We start from the raw sequence: 19862 nt of genomic DNA, 5'->3' as shown, positions 1-19862 counted from the left end.
TTTTATAAACCTCTATAAGGTCACCCCTCAGCCTCCGACGCTCCAGGGAAAACAGCCCCAGCCTATTCAGCCTCTCCCTACAGCTCAAATCCTCCAACCCTGGCAACATCCTTGTAAATCTTTTCTGAACCCTTTCAAGTTTCACAACATCTTTCCAATAGGAAGGAGACCCAAATTGCATGCAATACTCCAAAAGTGGCCTAACCAATGTCCTGTACAGCTGCAACATGATCTCCCAACTCCTGTATTCAATACTCTGACCAATAAAGGAAAGCATACCAAACACCACCTTCTCTGTCCTATATACTTGCGGCTCTACTGATCGAATAAAAATAAAAGAACTGTTCTCCTCCCTGGATCCCCAACATGTTGAAGATGGAACGCCTTGAACTGCCCCTTCTCCTTAATCATACCTCCAAAGTCTACTACTTCAGGAAATTTTTAGGATATTAAAACTAAAGTTAGCATCAATTTTCCGTCACTACTTGCTTTAATTTCTCTTTACCATTATGCTGTTCAACGTTAGCATTGTCCTACAAACTGAACTTCAGATATTTGCCCTGGGGCTTTCCAATTAAACAGAATTACTTAAGTATGTCTGTGACACAGACTACTCTCATAGCGGTAATGTCTCTAAACCAGTATCCTGGGAGTCCAGTTAACGCTCTGAGAACAAGAGTTCAAATTCCACCACGGCAGCTGGTGAAATTTAAATTCATTTATTAAAAGAAAATCAAGAATTGAAAGCGAGTTTCAGTAATGGTATCAAGAAACAACCGTCCATTTCCATTGAAAACCCTGGATCACTAATGTCCTTTCCAGAAGGAAATCTTACTGGTCTGGCACACAAATGTCTCCAGACTCACAGCAATGTGATGGACTCTTAACTGCCCTCTGAAATGGTCCCAGCAAACCACTCTGTTCATGGCAATGAGGGATGGGTAACAATGCCGGCTACACCAGAAATGCACACTTTCCATAAACTATTTATTTTTAGAATTGCTGTGGTTAAGTACTAACCTAACAACTCTGGATTGTCAAAAGAGAAAGTAATTGCACCCTACCATCTTTTCCAAGGAGGTCATCCAGAACATCATCAATTGATTCTGAAATATAAGATAGATATAATAATATCAGACAACCTCACTTTTGTTCCCAGCAATAAAGGCATGGAATGTTCTTATTCAACCCTATATCCAAATCCATTTGGACATTTATGATTTTACAATGGAGCAGACACAAAAGTGGGTAAAGATTTGGTTGCTGCATGTGTTTCAGAGAATAATAGGAAGCATCGGTAGTGTTTGAGCTTAGTAGCTCTAACATCAGAGCTCAGGAAGCCTGGCATATGGGTCAAGTTTGTCTCAGTTAATATTATTTGTGCCAGTGCTCCAAACGGATACCTCGGAAAATCTCTGAATGAAAGAATTGCTGCAATGCAGAAAGCGGCCAATCGATGCATCACGTCTGCACCAGCTCTCCAAATGAACATTTCCCTTCATACCATTCTCCTGCCTTCACTCTTCGACCCTACTTATTATTTCTTTTCAGATAACAGTCCAATTCCTTATTGAATGCCTCGAATGAACCTGCTTGCACAACTCATTTGGAAAGTGCATTCTAGACTCAAACCACTCCCTATACTAAACAAAACTTACACTGTTTTTGCTTCTTTTACCAATTATTTTAAACCTGTGCCTTCTTGTTCTTGATCCCTTCAGAAGTTGAAACGGTTTCTCCCTATCTACTCTATCCAGGCCCCTCATGATTTCAATATCTATCTTGGGTTCCTCCTGGTTTCCTTCTTTCTCTAAGGAAAAGTCTTAACTTCTCCAATTTACCTTCTTAATTGATGTGTCTCATCCCTGGAACCACTCATCAATCTTTTCTGCACCGTTCAATGCCTTCACATACTTCCTAACGTGTGGTCCCCAGAACAAAATGCAATATCCCAGCTGAGATTTAACAATTTAAACAACTTCCATGCTCTTGTATTCCATGCCACCATTGGTAAAGTGTGGGAAACAGTGTGCTTCATTAACTGCACTCTCAAATATCCTTAGTGATTTATGCACATATACCCAGGTCTCTCAGCTCCTGCACACTCTTTTAGAATTGTATCTTCTTTTAGTTATATGCTCTTCCTACCAAAATGAATCATTTTATAGTTCTTCCTGTTGACTTTATTTATCACCTGTCCACTTATTCTACCAACGTGCCAAAGTCCCACAGCATTTTATCACTTCTCACAATGCTTCCAAGTTTCATACCATCTGAAAACTTTTAAATAATGCCTTGTACCAAGCTATACATGTCATCAATGTATCAGATAGTGCAACAGTCCCACAGTAACTCGACTACACACTTCTCTTTAGCACAAACAGCTAGTAGCAAATAACTACACAAGAAAAATAAATGCCCACCTTCTGTATCCATCTGTAAACATCTACCCATCAGGCCAAAGACACATGGAACACTCAGTGTCTAGGCGTGAGTGGGACATGTGGAGAAATCAACAATCCAGCCTGCCTAACATTTCCATTTAAATTAGCAAGCAGTAATGAGTGAAGAGAACAGAGCGGAAAGGAGAACATCTCTCATAATTCCCCATTCATCTGCAATTCTAGGTTTTGAATTGTTTTTGTTTTCAACTGTAACACAGAGAAATTGCAAGAGATTGTATTTAGAAAGCTGAAAAGCATTTCAGAGATAATATGCTAGTTTTCTGTTTCTTTTAAATGCAGTATGTACCCCAGTAGGTTGTCATCTAAGGCAGGCTCTAGATTCACTTGCACAACAGTTCAAAATCAAGGTTGTGATTGTATTCAGTGCAATTATTTCAGTTCATACTGTTTTACAAAAACAAAAGATTCCCCTTCAGAAAGTGTTTCTTTCTCTTTAAATTATTACAAGTAATTGTCCAAAACAAGATGGCATACGACTACTCACCTCGGAATCCTTTTTTGTATTTTGATCCCTGAAACACAAACAAACAGTTTGCTCATTTACAGGTTAAATATTTTCAAAGTTGTTTGCTGAAAGGAAGAAACAAAACTTCAAAATACAATAGTTTGAAAGCTCTCCAATATTTTCTAAACAGTGCTATGACTAAAATTTAGTTCTGAAAGAAGGGTCACTAACTCTACTCTTCACAGATGCTACCAGACCTGCTGAGTTTCTCAAGCAATTTCTGTTTTTGCATGTTTCAGATCTCCAGCATCCACAGTTCTTTGTTTTATTAAAAGATTTAGTATGTTGAACTTATGATTATGCCACTGTGATGCATTGTACACTGCCAGGCTATTTATATCTTCTGGATCTTCTTCATTCCCTTCAGACTTTAGGTGTTCTGGCTTTTGTAGGAATAGTGACAATGAAGGCACAGTGAGATATTACCAAAATAGGTGTGATTGAAGAGGAATCAATGATGATGCCTGAAGGATAATTGCCCAATTTTCAAGACATTTGAACTTATGGGATTGGAAGGTGCTGTCAAGAAAGTCTGTGTGGTTTATTGCAGTCCATCCTGCAGGTAGCGGCAAGGATATGTACTATGTGTTGGTGGTGAAATGCCATTCCAGTCACGCAGACTACTTTGTACTGGACGATGACAGACTTTTTGATCTAGAATCCCTCAGCCAGAGAGTAATACCATCCTTGCATCTAATCTATCGATCCTTCAGACATTTAAGTGATTGACTCAGATCCTGCGTCCCCTTATTCTTTTAAAATCCACGTTTCCAGGCATAGCTGACACCGTGCCACCGTGCCGCCCATAGCTTTGTGGGCGGCACAGTGGCACAGTGGTTAGCACTGCTGCCTCGCAGCGCCAGAGACCCGGGTTCAATTCCCGACTCAGGCGACTGACTGTGTGGAGTTTGCACGTTCTCCCCGTGTCTGCGTGGGTTTCCTCCGGGGGCTCCGGTTTCCTCCCACAGTCCAAAGATGTGCAAGTCAGGTGAATTGGCCATGCTAAATTGCCCGTAGTGTTAGGTAAAGGGGTAAATGTAGGGGTATGGGTGGGTTACGCTTCGGCGGGTCGGTGTGGACTTGTTGGGCCGAAGGGCCTGTTTCCACACTGTAAGTAATCTAATCTAATCTAATCTAAAACCGCTCCTTATGCGACAGTCTTGCCAGGGTATAAGTCTAGTGAACCTTTGTTGCAATCCCTTTCAGGAGTGAGAACATCCTTGTTCCGGTGCTCAAAATTCATGCAACAAAGTCACATATCCTATTTGCCTTTCAAACTGCATGCTGCACCCGGAATGCTTGCTTTCAGTGACCAGAATTCATACATCAACAATGCCCAATCTTTCACCTCTTATAATCATATCTATTAAAATTTAAATAACACTCTGCCTTTCAGTTTTTCCTACCAAAGTAATCAACTTTACAGTTCATAGAATTTACAGTATAGAAGGATGCCGTTTGGTCCACCATGTCTGCCCTGGTTCCCGAAAGAGCTACCAAGCTGGTCCCATTGTCCTGCCCTATTTCCGAAGCACCCTAAATATATGTTAGCTCTCTTTTGAAAACACCTTGGGATCTGTCTCCTCAGGCAGTGTACTCCAAATCCTAACAATCTGAGTAAAGAAGTTTCTCCTCATGTCACTCCTAGCTCTCGAGCTGGCAACCTTGAAATTGTGACCTCTTGTTACTAACATACCAACTAGTAGGAACCGAATAGCCTTCTTTACTCTGCAAAAATTGTTCATAATTTCAAACACATCAATATGGTCACCTCTTAATCTTCTCTGTTTCAAAGATATTTTTCCTTGAAGTGATAACCCCCAGGAAACACTTGTTTCAACTTGTCTCAGTCTGAAAAATGCCCAATTATACCTACCCGCTTTCTCCTGTCTTTTAGTCAACTTGTAATTCATGCTGCCAAGGATCCATTAATCTCAAACATTTCTAATCTGCTAACCAACTTCCCATTGTGGCATCATATCAAATGAAATTGTATGATTGAAATATTTTCCCCACTGTTTTTTTGCACCAGTATTACTATCACATGCAGCATTTGTTCCTTAAAATTTAGTCATAGCCTATCTGCTGTCAAGCCTTTAATGAAATTGCCCAATTTATCATAGCCAACCGCCACCTCATACCTTCATAATGTCCTTTGTTTAGAATTAAGACCCTTGTTCATCCAACGAAGTATTTTATCATATTATGGTCACTCTTCCCTCAGAGACCTGCAGATTAAGATTATCAATTAACTCCTTCTCATTGCACAATACCAAATCTCAGATCGCCGATTCTCTAGTTAGTTTCTCAGTACGCTGATCTAAAACATTTAGTGCACACTCCAGGATATCTTCAGTCACAGTATGCCAAAATATAAATTGCTGGAAAAACTCAGCAGGGCTGGCAGCATCTGCAGAGAAAAATTAGAATTAATGTTTCAGGTCAAGTGACCCTTCCTGAGAACCTGAAACATTAACTCCGATTTCTTTCCATGCATGCTACCAAGCTTTCTGGACGTTTCCAGCAATTTCTATTTTTGTCGCTGATTTACAGCATTCACAGTTCTTTCTGTTTTTAATATAGTTTTCAGCCACAGTATTATTGGACATGTAGTTTTCCCAGTTGAGGTTCTTCTGCAGCTGTACTAGAAGCAAAGAGGTTCTTCTGCAGCTGTACAGGGCCCTGGTGAGACCACACCTGGAGTACTGTGTGCAGTTCTGATCTCCAAATTTGAGGAAAGACATTCTGGCTATTGAGGGAGTGCAGCGTAGGTTCATGAGGTCAATTCCTGGAATGGCGGGATTACCTTACACTGAAAGACTGGAGCGACTGGGCTTGTATACCCTTGAGTTTAGAAGACCGAGAGGGGATCTGATTGAGACATATAAGATTATTAAAGGATTGGACACTCTGGAGGCAGGAAACATGTTTCCGCCGATGGGTGAGTGCCGAACCAGAGGACACAGCTTAAAAATACAGGGTAGACCATTTAGGGCAGAGATAAGGAGAAACTTCTTCACCCAGAGAGTGGTGGCTGTGTGGAATGCTCTGCCCCAGAGGGCAGTGGAGGCCCAGTCTCTGGATTCATTTAAGAGTTGGATAGAGCTCTCATGGATTGTGGAATCAAGGGTTATGGAGATAAGGCAGGAACAGGATACTGATTAAGGATGATCAGCCATGATCATATTGAATGGTGGTGTAGGCTCGAAGGGCAGAATGGCCTACTCCTGCACCTATTGTCTATTGTCTACATTGGACTATGATGACCGCAATGCCATTGTTACATGCATGCTTAATTTCAATGTGTCCCCTATCTTAATACTATTATTTGCAGCCCGGTTGATTAGAAATGGCAGAGCTAGTACCTGTCTTCACGGTAAATGACAGAAAACAAAATTCCAAAGAGCTATAGAAAATAAAGATGCAGAAAGAAACAAAATAATTTCAATCACTAGACAAACAGTATGAGAAAACGTAAAGGGACTGAAGGCTGACTAGTTACCTGAATCACAGGGTCTTAAAATGTGGATACATTAGTTATGATCTTCCACATTCTCTGGACTCTGGAAATGTCCCAGCAAACTGGAAAATCACTAATGTAGCACATCTATTCACGAAAGGAGGGAACATAGGCCAGTTAGCCTAACATTTAATATGTTAGTAGGGAGGTCTTGCTGCAAACATAAGGCTACATGTAGAGTGCTGTTAAAAGCTTGCAATTGAAGCAAGTGGCTTAGAAAAGAAATCAAACAACTAAACATGTGCAGGCAAGTGTTACTAATGGAAGAGACCACATATTAATTCCAACAGCAAATTATGACCCATTGCGTTTCAGACATTTATAGCCAGATAGGAGAAGAAACTGACAGAAGCAAAATGGGGAGACCAGTGCAGGCAAGATGTCTCATTTTTTTTTAAATTGCAGAAAAATCTAAATTATTATTGCAACTGGGCAGATAAATGGTCAAGTAAATTAACACTGATAAATGATTAGGGTGTTTTTGTATATTTAAAAATTTAGTGATAGGTACACAATTATTGAAATTGAATTGATCCATGGAGACTTGAATTGATATAAACCATTCTACAAGACTGAAGAGGTTATGCTGCAACTTTATTGTCAGTGTGTATATTGTAGTTGATTCTGGTCAGTACGCTATAAACCATGTAGAAAATAATGCCAAGCGGCAAAACATCCCATTTGTAATGTGGAAAAGCCAAGAAAAGTACTATTTTACAATCTGGAAATAAGGTGGCTAAAGTTGGGGACTTGTTGAGATATACAAATGACTTAGGAATATCGATAAGAAGTCTAAATTCATAAAGGTAAGCATAGAACAAAGCAAAGTAAACCTGAGAAGTAAGAGCCAAGGACAGAAGTTTAAAATCAGTACAAGTTAAATTTAAAACAGATATGTTAGGAAAGAATTATTCACTGAAAACATTAATCGATTGGAATATGGAAAACAAAAGGGGGATTTTCAACTTGGAGGCAGAAAACAGGAGTCAGAGGACTTTCAGATACTTTCAGTGACCGTATGTACTATTTTAATGATGGGGCAGCAGAAGACAGGAAGGTTACTCCCAATAGCAGTCCAAGATAGAAGTGGAGGTACAAGACCATGAGAATAGGAACAGATGTCGGCCATTTTACTTCTCAAGCCTGCACGGTTATTCAATAGGAACATGGCTGATCTGACAATCCTCACATGCAATTTCCTGCATTTTCCTTGCAAGGCTGGACTCCCATACAGATCAAGAATCTATCTGTCTCAGCTTTAAATACATGCAAAGACACAACCCTCTGCGATGAAATTCTTCCACATTTCAATCGGAAATTGGCACACCTTTATTTTGAGACTCTGCCTTCTGGTCCTAGATTCTTTCATGAAGGGAAGTATACTTAAGAATCATACATGTTTCAATGAGACCATCTCTCATTCTTCGAAACTCCAGAGAGTAGAGACCCAACCTGGGTTAGCCTTTGTTCGTAAGACAATCCTGCCATACCAGGGATCATCCTACTGAATCTTGTGTGCCTCCAATGAAACTATATCTTTCCTTAAACAAAGGGGAAAAAGAACTGCTCACAATACTCCAGATGTTGTTTCACCAGCAATATATCCAGCTGCAGTAAGACTTCCCTACTCTTACACTCCACACCCTTGAAATAAGGGCCAATATTTCATTTGCCTTCCTGATTACCTGCTGCACCTGCATGCTAGCTCTGTGTTTCACACACATGTACACCCAAGTACTTCTGCATTGCAGCTTTTCTCTGTTTAAATACTGTAGTGCTGCTCTTTTGCTCTCCCTTCCAAAATGAACATCTTCACATGTTCCTAATTATACTCTATTTGCCAACTTTTTGTACACTTACTACATCTATCAATATCTCTCTATAAATTGTTTGCATCAACTTTGCAACTTGCCTTTCCATTTATTTTTGTGTCGACTGCAAAACTGGGTACAGTACATTTGCTTCCTTCCTCTAATTGTAAACAGTTACAGTCCCAGCGGTGATCCCTGTGGAACACCACTGGTCACAGGTCACCAACATGAAAATGAACCCTTTATCCCAACTCAATGTTTCCAGCCCATTAGCCAACTCTCTATACATGTCATTATATGGATGGACCATGGACTTTTTTTTAAGCAGTACCTCGTTGAGCATCTTCTAGAAGTCCAACACATTTATTGATTCTCCTCTATCCACTCTGGTTGGACTTCCTCAAAAAATTCTAATAGACCCATACAACACGGAAACAGACACTTCGATTCAACGAGTCTGCACCAACTATGTTCCCAAACTAAACTAGTTCCACCTGCCTGCGCCAACATTCCTTTGGCTTTCCTGATTACCTGCTGTACCTATAGCTTTCGGTATTTTGTGTATATGTACCTCCACAACCCTTTGTGCTGCTGCTTTTCATAAAGCCAGATGCAAAATATCTATTTAATTCCTCTGCCAGTTCCCTGCTTCCCTGAACCATATCCTCAGATTCATTTTCTAAGGGCCTATGTCCACTTTGAACTCTCTCTTCCTTTTTATATTTAAAGATATTGTTATTGCCTTTTTTTAAAAATATCTCACGAGTTTGCCTCAGTTTATTTTCTCTCTCTTTATTATCTTTTAGTCCTCCTTTGGCATGTGAATGCCAAGGCAAGGATGGAGGCAGGTGGGTGCTGAGGCAGGTAGTCTGTTCACTGGGCCATGGATAGTTTTGAGATTTATGCAAGATCCCCTAACGCATACCAACCTATCCCATCACCACAACATGCTCCCTCAGCTCACCTCTACCCTAACATCTTCCTCACCCAGCCATTCTTATGCCAAGCATCCATTATAAACAGAAATCACGAGCTCTATAATAATATTTGGAAATCTCAGGGAGGCTCATCAATCTGCCTTACTAAACAAATGTAGCTCAAATTAGCCCACTTAAAGACAATTGTATAAACTGCTCATAATTCTCAAAATAAACAAATCAGGAGTACTTTGAAACCCACTTTAAAAATAATCTCCTAACTGTTCATAAATATGTTAATGTAAACCATCCCTTTGACAGTTATAATCAACAAACTTTGCTGAGTGCCATTCGGTAATTTAGAACTCAGTCAAGTATTTATAGTGAGATTCCACCAAACAACTGTGTCAGCAAAACCTCCAGAGCTGAATATTAAAGCCTTTACAGTCAGCCAGAATCTCAGCCACCTGAAAAAGCTTTGGAACAGCTAAACAGATGGTTGAACTGAACTTCAACCAAAAGATAAATGCAGAAAGGACACATGACACTACCAAATCTGAATTATACCCCATTACACAATGCAGAATACCCTTTTTAACCGGTGGATGATGTCCTCTAATGCATCTGAAGACTTTCTATGAGCACAATGCTGTTCAATTTAATGACTGTTTACTGTTCCAAACAACCCCGTAACATCACTGGAAAGTAATCATGACAGAATGTTAGTGACACATCTTTAACTTACCTGTCAATCACCTCCTGCCTCTAAATCAGGGATTCTCTTTGGTTCAAAATACCTCGAAACTGGTGTGAACCATAGTACCTTAAAAAGCCAGCCTTGACTCCATGAAAATTCCCGTGGATCTGAAAAGCCTAAATCTGAAATGGAGTCAGCATCATCAGTACAGCTGGATACCAGCTCATTCTTATTGCATCACAATTAAAGCTGCAAGAAACAGTAGTTCAGAATCAGGATTCATCCACCATTTTTAAAGTTCATCCAACACAGGCCAGCCAGGTATCTGATGGGGAAATCCAGTCCAAAGTATTGGGGATGTCTGAATACAAACATATATGCTACAATCTCACTTATCAATACATCATTGGGTCTCATTGCCTTTACACGGGAAGTTATGAAACATTCTTTTATTGCAGGATATATCTGAACCTTTACTCTATACAAGTTGATCAGTTAAAAGATCTAACTAATGTTGTTGTCTAGAGTCTTGGATTGAACAGTACAATGGGAACTTTACTCGATATAAGCCATGCTTTACTTTTGATAGACGTTGTGGCATACCCAACCTGGTTATGCATTTCTAAAGAAAAGAATTGCTGAGCACCTTAGGAAATTACAAAGAGAAAATTTAAAAAAAGATCCTGATGTGTATACCAAAAGACTATCACAGTTTTGTTTTTGTTTCAACTCTGATTGAATAATCAACACAAAAACATCACTTACCATCTCTGATCACTTTCCAATTCAGGCTGCAAACAAGTACATTCCTAACTTTACCTTGAATCTGAAACATGCAGTAATCTTTGTCAGAAGTCAAAGCTCTGTACTAATTATGATGATTTCATCTTTTCAAAGGAGAAGACATGGAGACTTGGGAATTTTTGGGATGTTAGTGGTCATATCTTGGGGATAATCTATAACACAGTAGAGGTGATGTTAGATGTATTAGAATGTATGAAGATGGATAAATCTCCTGGTCCTGACCAGACATTTGCAAGAACACTGCAAAAGGCTAGAGAAGAAACTGCGGGGGCCCTGGTTGTTATTTTCACATCATCGTTAGCCACAGGTGAGGTCCCATACAACTGGAGTATAGCGAATGCTGAACCCTGCAAAGAAAACCCTGGTAATTACAGACCTGTAGGTCTAACATCCGTGGTAGGTAAGTTACTTGAGAAGATTCTGAGAGGTAAGATAAACATGCATCTGGTAAGACGGGGTTTGATTAGGAATAGTCAGCATGGCTTTGTGCCTCACAAATCTATGAGAGTTCTTTGATGAAATGATCAGGAAGGCTGACGAAGCAGGGTAATAGACGTAATCGATATGGATTTCAGTAAGGCTTTTGATAAGGTTCCAATGGTAGGCTGCTCTGGAAGGTTAGATCGCATGGAATCCAGGAGGGCTGGCAAATTGGATACACAATTGGCTTGATGGAGGAAGCAGAGGGTAATAGTGACTTGCTTGTCAACTGGAGGCGTGTGACTAGTGGAGTGCCTTAAGAGTTGGTGCTGGGCCCACTGCTGTTTGTTATTTATATTAATCATGCCATGAGAATGTACAAGGCATGATTAGTAAGTTTGCTGATGACATCAAAATAGGCGACATCGTGGAAAGTCAGGAAGGTTCTCAGAAATTGCAGCAGGACCTTGAGCAGCTGGGGAAGTGGGCTGAGAAATGGCAAACAGAGTTTAATATAGCTAAGTGTGAGGTCTTGCATTTTGGAAAGTCAAATCAAGGTAGGAATTTCATGGTGAATGGTAAGGCCTTAGGAGTGTAGAACAGAAGGACCTTGGAGTTCAGATGCACAGTACTCTGAAAGTGAAGACGCATGTATACAGGGCAGTGAAGTCGACTTTTGGCACACTGGCCTTCATCAGTCAGGGCATTGAGTATAGAAGTTGGGAAGTTATGTTGCAGATGTGCAAGGCATTGGAATATGATGTTCAGTTTTGGTCACCTTGTTTTAGGAAGGATGTTACTAAACTGGAAAGAGTTCAGAAGAAATTTACAAGGATGTTGCCTGGACTCAAGGGTCTGAGTTATAGGGACAAGCTGGGACTTTTCTCTTTAGAGCATAAGAGATTGAAGAGTAGAGGTGTATAAGATCATGATAGGCATGGATAGGGTGAATGCACTCAGTCTTTTTCCCCAGGGTTGGGGAACAGAGGACTAAAATGCATCAGAGGGCTAGAGGGGAAAGAATAAAAGGGAACCTGAGGGGCAACTTTTTTTACGCAGAGGGTGGCATGCATATGGAAGGAGCTGCTAGCAGAAGTGTTTTGAGGCAGGTACATTAACAACATTCAAAAGTTAAAAATCACACAACACCAGGTTATAACCAACAGGTTTAATTGGAAGCACATTAGCTTTCGGAGCAACGCTCCTTCATCAGGTGATAGATGAAGGAGCGTCGCTCCGAAAGCTAGTGTGCTTCCAATTAAACCTGTTGGACTATAACCTGGTGTTGTGTGATTTTTAACTTTGTACACCCCAGTCCAACACTGGCATCTCCAAATCATAACATTCAAAAGGCATTTGTACAAATACATGAATAGGTAAGGTTAGAAGGATATGGGGCCTAGATTAGAGTGGTGCTGGAAAAGGAAAAGAATCAGGAAACAATGATTCTTGATGAAGGGTTTTTCCCAAAACGTCGATTTTCCTGCTCCTCGGATGCTGCCTGACCTGCTGTGCTTTTCCAGCATCACTCTAATCCAGAGTCTGATCTCCAGCATCTGCAGTCCTCACTTTCACCTGAGAAGGATATGGGCCAAGTGAAGGGAAATGGGGTTAGCATGGATGGACGTTTTGGTCGGCATGGACCAGTTTGAGCCAAACAACCTGTCTCCGTGCTGTAGGACTTTGTGGCTCTAAGACTGAAAGGAAAAGGACTCTTTAAGGAACAATTTTAACCAATTCACAACTGGATTTTTTTTTAAAATTAAATACTAGTGACCATTTTAAAACTACATAGCAAGATAATAAAGATCCTGGTTAACTATTATGTTATAAACTGCCAAAGTAACAGATAATCACCAAAGAAAATTCCAACACAAAAGAATTACACATTTTCTGGACCAACCTCCCTTCCCTTCCTCGACATTTTGGTTTCCATTTCTGGTGATGAACTCGCCACACATATCCACTACAAACCCACCGATTCCCACAGTTACCTGGACTATATATCCTCACACCATGTTGCCTGTAAAGACACCATTCCATTCTCCCAGTTTGTCCATCTGTTGCACCTGTTCAGATGGTGCCACCTTCCACAGGAGGTCCTCAGAAATGTCCTCTTTCTTTCATTCAACCGAGGATTCCCTATCACCATAGTTTTCATAGCCCTTAGTCATGTCCAACACATTTCCTGCACTTTTGCCTTCACTCTTTTAAAATCCTCAAAGACGCACCCAAAGGATCACAAGCTGCCACGTTTGCCACCACCAGACCTTTCCCCTCCCTTGTCAGCATTCCACAGGCACCATTCCTCCCAGGACAGCCTGGTCCAAGCCCTCTCCACTCCCAACACCTCCTCACAACCCACAACACCACCTCATGCAATAATAGAAGGCATGGTATCTGCCTGTTTACCTCCTCCCTCCCCACAGACACACCTTGCAGATGAAGTAGCGATTTACCTGCACTTCACTCAATCTAGCCTACTGTATTTGATGCTCACAATGTGGTGTCCACCATACTGGGGAGATGAAACACAGACTGGGTAACCACTTCACGGAACCATATATTCTCTCTTTAAAGATGACCACAAGCTTGTAGTTACTTGCAACTTTAACATACCACCATGACCCTTGGCCAATATTGCTGTCTCGGGCCTGCCTCAGCAAGCGGGGAATCTCCAGTGAAGTTCAGCGCAACCAGAAAGAATAGCATCTCACTTGGGGATTCTGCAGCCTCAGGAATCAATATCAAGTTCAGGAATCAATATCAAGTTCAATAATTTTAGAACCTGAACACCTATGTCCTTTACCCACCCCCACACACCACCTCGTCAAATTAGTCCTCACCGCAATAACTTTTTCTTCAATTTTTCCCACTTTCTGCAAATTCAGGGGGTAGCCATGGGCACTCACATGGGCCCTAGCTACGCCTGCTTTTTTGTCGGTTATATCGAACAGCCCCTCTTCAGTACGTATACGTTCAGTACCCAACTCTTCCGCCATTAAATTATGACTGTATCGGTACTGCATCCTGAACCCAGGCTGAACTGGAGGTGTTCATCGAATTCGCTAACAACGTCCACCCCAACCTCAAATTCACTTGGTCTATCTTGGACACTTCCCTCCCCTGTCTTGACCTTCCATTTCCATCTCCAGCGACAGTTTATAGACCTACCTTTAATATAAACCCACAGATTCCCATGCTACCTGGGAGTACACCTCCTCCCACTCTGTAACCTGCAAAGACTGCATCCCATTCTCCCAATTCCCCCCTCTCCATTGCATCTGCTCTGACAAGGAGACTTTCCACTCACAAGCGTCCCCGACGTCCTACTATTTCAAACAATGTTTTCTCCCCCTCCCCATTATCCAGACAGCCCTCCACCACACCTTCTCCATTCCTTGCTCCACCTCTCTGAACCACTCCCCCACCCCCAAAACATAATAAAGTTAGGCTCCCCCTTGTCCTTACTTTCCACCCCAACAGCCTCCACACCAAACTCTGGTGAGCGAAAATAAAGCCAAATTCCAAATCTACCAGGAGAGTTAAAGCTGACAGCACCATTAAACACCGCTCAGACTGCACATCCTACACATGACAGAACGTCTCACCTCTCCACACACCACACAGCGTCATTAACCAGCCTTAGCAACACGAACACTTCCGGGGCACCTGGAGGTCGGTCAACAGACAGGCCACGCTCCAAACCGTCCAACCCTCGACACTGCGCTGCCCCGCCCCTCTCACTCTAGGTCACGCCTCCATCACCGAGGCTGCCCCGCCCCTCTCACTCTAGGTCACGCCTCCATCACCGAGACCGCCCCTTAGCCACGCCCCCTCCAGGCCCTTGAGCTCCGCCCCTGGCCATTGCGATCGCTGAGACCGCGGATACGGCAACTCTGGCCCCGCCCCTTAGGGATAGCCCCGCCCTCCTCAAAACTGAGATCGCCTTCACACCTCGGGTCACAAAGCCCCGCATCGCACAGCACAGCACGTCCCCTCGTCATTGGCCGCTCTCTCAGCCCTGGCCCCGACTGATCAGCCAAGCCACGCCCAGCCACCTACGTTCCGCCCCCGGATACCTGGCCACGCCCCTACCAACTGCCGTCCGCCCCTTCACCTCCAGCCCCGCCCCCATATATCTGCCAATAAGAACTCTCCCCCCGCCCCTTTGTTCCCACCCAGCCCAGCCAATCTCTCGCGCTCTCAGAGGAATCCGACTGCGCACGTGCTAACTGGAGTCTGTCGGGAGCCGTTGGAAGTTGCTGTATTTTCGGCCAGATATTCTGGTCAAAGGTTAAAATCGTCTCTATTAGCGCCTGGAAACACCTCAGTCCGAAGGGAGATTCAATTATTGCAAGAATCTGGCAGGTAACATGCTTGTTACCATGCCGATATTTTCAAATTTGAAAGCACCTGTTAGGGCAAAGTGTCGTCTGACGCAATGAAGACAATGTAAAAATCGGAGCTGAATATTATTTCCCGGAGTGCATCATTATCAGCCTAAGCAATATCCGCGTACAGCGGATATCCGGCTGCATAGCTTTGTGGGGGTTGTAGTTCTATGTTGCTGGTTCATGGTGAGCCTCAATAGAGAGTCTTACACATGTACAGCCTGGACACAGACACTTTGGTCCAACTCGTCCCAGCCGACCAGCTATCCTAAATTAATCTTGTCCCATTTGCCAGCACCCGGCTCATATCTCTGTAAACTCTTCCTATTCATATACCCAACCAAATACCTTTTAAATGTTGCAACTGTACTAGAACGCCACCACTTCCTCTTTCTGCTCAGTCCATACACCCATCACCCTTTGCATGAAAAAGTTGACCTTTTTAAATTTTGCCCCCCTCTCATCCTAAACCTGTGCCCTCTAGTTCTGGATTCCCCCTATTTCCCCCACACCAGGGAAAATAACTTGTCTATTTACCCTATCCATGCCCCTCATGATTTTATAGATCTCTAAGGTTACCCCTCTGCCTCCAATGTTCTATGCAAAACAGCCCCAGTCTATTCAGCCTCTCCCTACAAACTCAAACCCTCCAACGCTGGCAACATCTTTGTAAATCTTTTCTGAACCCTTTTATGTTTCACAATATCCTTCTGATAGGAGAAAGACTAAAAATGCACACAATATTCCAAAAGTGCATGCAGACCACTACCCCCCTTCCTGGACCCCTCCACAGTCACGTCTCTGTCCGCACTGACCAATAAAGGAAAGCATATCATCCACCTTGTTCACTATCCTATTGACCTTGAACTCCACTTTCAAGGAACTAAGAACCTGCATTTCAAGGTCTCTTTGGTCAACAACAATCCTAGGACATTACCATTAGGTGTGTAAGACCTGCTGTGATTTGCCTTTCCAAAATGCAGCACCTCACCTTTACCTGAATTAAACTCCATCTGCCACTCATTGGCCCATCTGATCAAGATCCCGTTGTACTTGGAGGTAACTTTCTTCGCTGTTCACTACACCTCCAATTTTGGAATCATTTGCAAACTTACTAACTATACCTCCTGTATTCGCACCCAAATCATTTATATAAATGATGAAAAGCAGTGGACCCAGCACCGATCCTTGAGGCACACCACTGGTCACAGGCCTTCACTTTGAAAGGCATTCCTCCACCACCACGGTCTCTTCTACCTTCGAGCCAGTTCTGTTATCCAAATGGCTCGTTGTCCCTGTATTACATGTAATCTAAACTTGCTAACCAATCTACCTGAAGTCCATATAGATCACAATCCACCACTCTCTTCATCAAGCGACTGTGTGGAGTTTGTACATTCTCCCTGACCCTCATGGGTTTCCTCCCACAATCCAAAGATGTGCAGGTTAGGTGATTTGGCCATGCTAAACTGCCCATAGTATTCAGGGATGTGTAGGTTAGGTGTTTAGTCAGGGGTAAATTTAGAGTAATGGGAATGGGTTTGGATAAGTTACTCTTCAGAACGTTGGTATGGACTTGTTGGGCCGAAAGGCCTGTTTCCACATGGTAGGAATTCTGTGATATCTATGATAACCCTCTTTGATACTTTTTCAAAAAACTCAATCAAGTTAGTGAGACATGATTTCCCACACACAAAGCCATGTTGACTATCTCTAATCAGTTCTTACCTGTCCAATACATGTAAATCCTGTCCCTCAGGATTCCCTCCAACAAGTTGCCCACTACCGATGTCGGGTTCACTAGTCCATAGATCTTTGGCTTTTCCTTACCACCTTTCTTAAACGTGGTATCGTGTTAGCCAACCTCCAGTCTTCTGGCACGTCACCTGTGACTATCGATGATACAAATATCCCAACAATCAATTCCCAACTTCCCACAGAATTCTCGGGTACACCTGATCAGGTCATGGGGATTTATCCACCTTTATGCATTTTAAGACATTCTGCATCGCCTCCTCTGTAATATGGACATTTTTCAAGATGTCACCATCTATTTCCCTACTTTCTATATCTTCCATGTTCTTCTCCACAGTAAACATTGATGCAAAATACTTGTTTAGTATCTCCTTGATCAACTGCAACCACATAGGCTGCCTTGGTGATCTTTGAGGGGCCCTATTCTCTCCCTTGGTACCCTTTTATTTTTAATGTATTTGTAAAATCCCTTTGGATTCTCCTTAACCCTATTTGTCAAAGCAATCTCATGTTGCCTTTCTACCCTCCTGATTTCCCTCTTAAGTATACTCCTACTGCCTTTATACTCCTCTAAGAATTCACTCAATCTCTCCTGTCTATACCTGACATAAGCTTCCTTCTTTTTCTTGACCAAAACCTCAATTTCTGTAGTCATTCAGCATTCCTACATCTACCAGTCTTGCCTTTCACCTTAACAGGAATATACTATCTATGATTTCTTGTTATCTCATTTTTGAAGGCTTCCCATTTTCCAGCCATCCAAACATCTGCCTCCAATCAATTTTTGAATGTTCTTGCCTAATACCGTCAAAATTGGCTTCTCCCAGTTTAAAACTTTAACTTTTAGATCCAGTCTATCCTTTTCCATCACTATTTTAAAACTAATAGTATTATGGTCATTGGCCCGAAAGTGCTCACCCACTGACACCTCAGTCATCTGTCCTGCCTTATTTCTCAAGGTGGGTCAAGTTTTGCAATTTCTGTAGTAGGTACATCTACATACTTAATCATCAAAATTTTCTTGTACACACCTAACAAATTCCTCTCCATCTATACCCTTAACACTATGGCAGTCCCAGTCTTTGTTTGGAAAGTTAAAATCCCCTACCATAACCACCCTATTATTCTTACAGATAACAGATCTCCTTACAAACTTGTTTCTCAATTTCCTGCTGACTATTGGGAGATTCTATAGTACAATCCAATAAGGTGATCATCCTTTTCTTATTTCTCCCTTCCACCCAAATAACTTCCCTGGACGTATTCCCAGGAATATCCTCCCTCTGTACAGCTGTAATGTATCCCTTATCAAAAACACCATTGCCCTTCCTCTCTTGCCCCTCCTTTCTATCCTTCCTATAGCATTTGTAGCCTGGAACATTAACCAATTGAGTTTCTTGACAATGGTAATCTCTAGGATGTTGATAGAGGGGGATTCAGTGATGATAACACCATTCGGTGTGGTTATTTTGTCTCTTATTCTCTTCCTGATGAAGGGTTTTGACCGAAACGCCGATTTTCCTGCTCCTCGGGTGCTGCCTGACCTGCTTTGCTTTGCCAGCACCACTCTAATCTTGACTCTGATCTCCAGCATCTGCAGTACTCACTTTCCCCTCATTGGAGATAAGAACAAAGAAAATTAACAGGCCCATCAGCCCTCCAAGCCTGAGATAATCCAAATCCACTGTCTAAACCTGTCGCCCAATTCCTAAGCATCTGTATCCCTCTGCTCCCCACCTACATCTGTCCAGATGCACATTAAATGATGCACCTTAGCTACTGTGTCTGCCTCTACAACCTCTGCTGGCAACGCATTCCAAATGCCCACCACCCTCTTTGTGAAGTACTTGCCACATATATCCCCCTTAAACTTTTCCCCTCTCACCTTGAATGCGTGACCTCTTGTTATTGAATCCCTCACCCTGGAAAAAACCTGTCCATGCCGACCAGATATCCCAACCCAATCTAGTCCCACCTGCCAGCACCCAGCCCATATCCCTCCAAACCCTTCCTATTCATATACCCATCCAAATGCCTCTTAAATTTGTACCAGCCTCCACCACATCCTCTGGCAGCTCATTCCATACACGTACCACTCTCTGTGTGAAAAAGTTGCCCCTTAGGTCTCTTTCATATCTATCCCCTCACCCTAAACCTATGCCCTCCCTCAGCACAGCTGTAATGCTATCCCTTAACAAAAACGCCACTCCCCCTCCTCTCTTGCCTCCCTTTCTATCCTTCCTGTAGCATTTGTATCCTGGAACATTAAGCTGCCAGCCCTGCCCATCCCTGAGCCATGTTTCTGTAATTGTGTTGATATCCCAATCCCATGTTCCTAACCATGCCCTGAGTTCATCTGCCTTCCCAGTTATGCCTCTTGCATTGAAATAAATGCAGTTTAATTTATTAGTCCTACCTTGTCCCTGCCTGCCCTGACTGTTTGACTCACTTCTGTTCTCAGTTATACCCGTCTCAGATCGATCTCTTTCCTCACTATCTCCCTGGGTCCCACCGCCCACCTTACTAGTTTAAATCCTCCTAAGCAGCTCTAGCAAATTTCTCTGCCAGTATATT

General features: G+C 42.4%; 1 long non-coding RNA gene across 3 annotated transcripts; it reads right to left on the bottom strand.

Moving 5' to 3' along the window:
- Positions 1-1031: 1031 nt before the first annotated feature.
- On the bottom strand, positions 1032-14902 carry LOC122547425. Of its 3 annotated transcripts, none has more exons than XR_006310997.1 (5): positions 10681-11352; positions 9964-10097; positions 5112-5198; positions 2950-2977; positions 1032-1106 (listed from the first exon to the last, which is right to left on the bottom strand). It is a non-coding gene; the product is annotated as an uncharacterized LOC122547425 (long non-coding RNA). The 3 variants fall into 3 exon arrangements; XR_006310996.1 differs by lacking the exon at positions 10681-11352 and adding an exon at positions 14751-14902 and having other exon boundaries at positions 1034-1106; XR_006310995.1 differs by lacking the exon at positions 10681-11352 and adding an exon at positions 13134-14479 and having other exon boundaries at positions 1038-1106.
- Positions 14903-19862: the final 4960 nt, after the last annotated feature.

The sequence above is a fragment of the Chiloscyllium plagiosum genome, unplaced genomic scaffold (assembly GCF_004010195.1).
Source record: "Chiloscyllium plagiosum isolate BGI_BamShark_2017 unplaced genomic scaffold, ASM401019v2 scaf_3744, whole genome shotgun sequence".
NCBI classification, from domain to species: domain Eukaryota; kingdom Metazoa; phylum Chordata; class Chondrichthyes; order Orectolobiformes; family Hemiscylliidae; genus Chiloscyllium; species Chiloscyllium plagiosum.
This window is presented reverse-complemented; position numbering and strand designations above follow the sequence as displayed.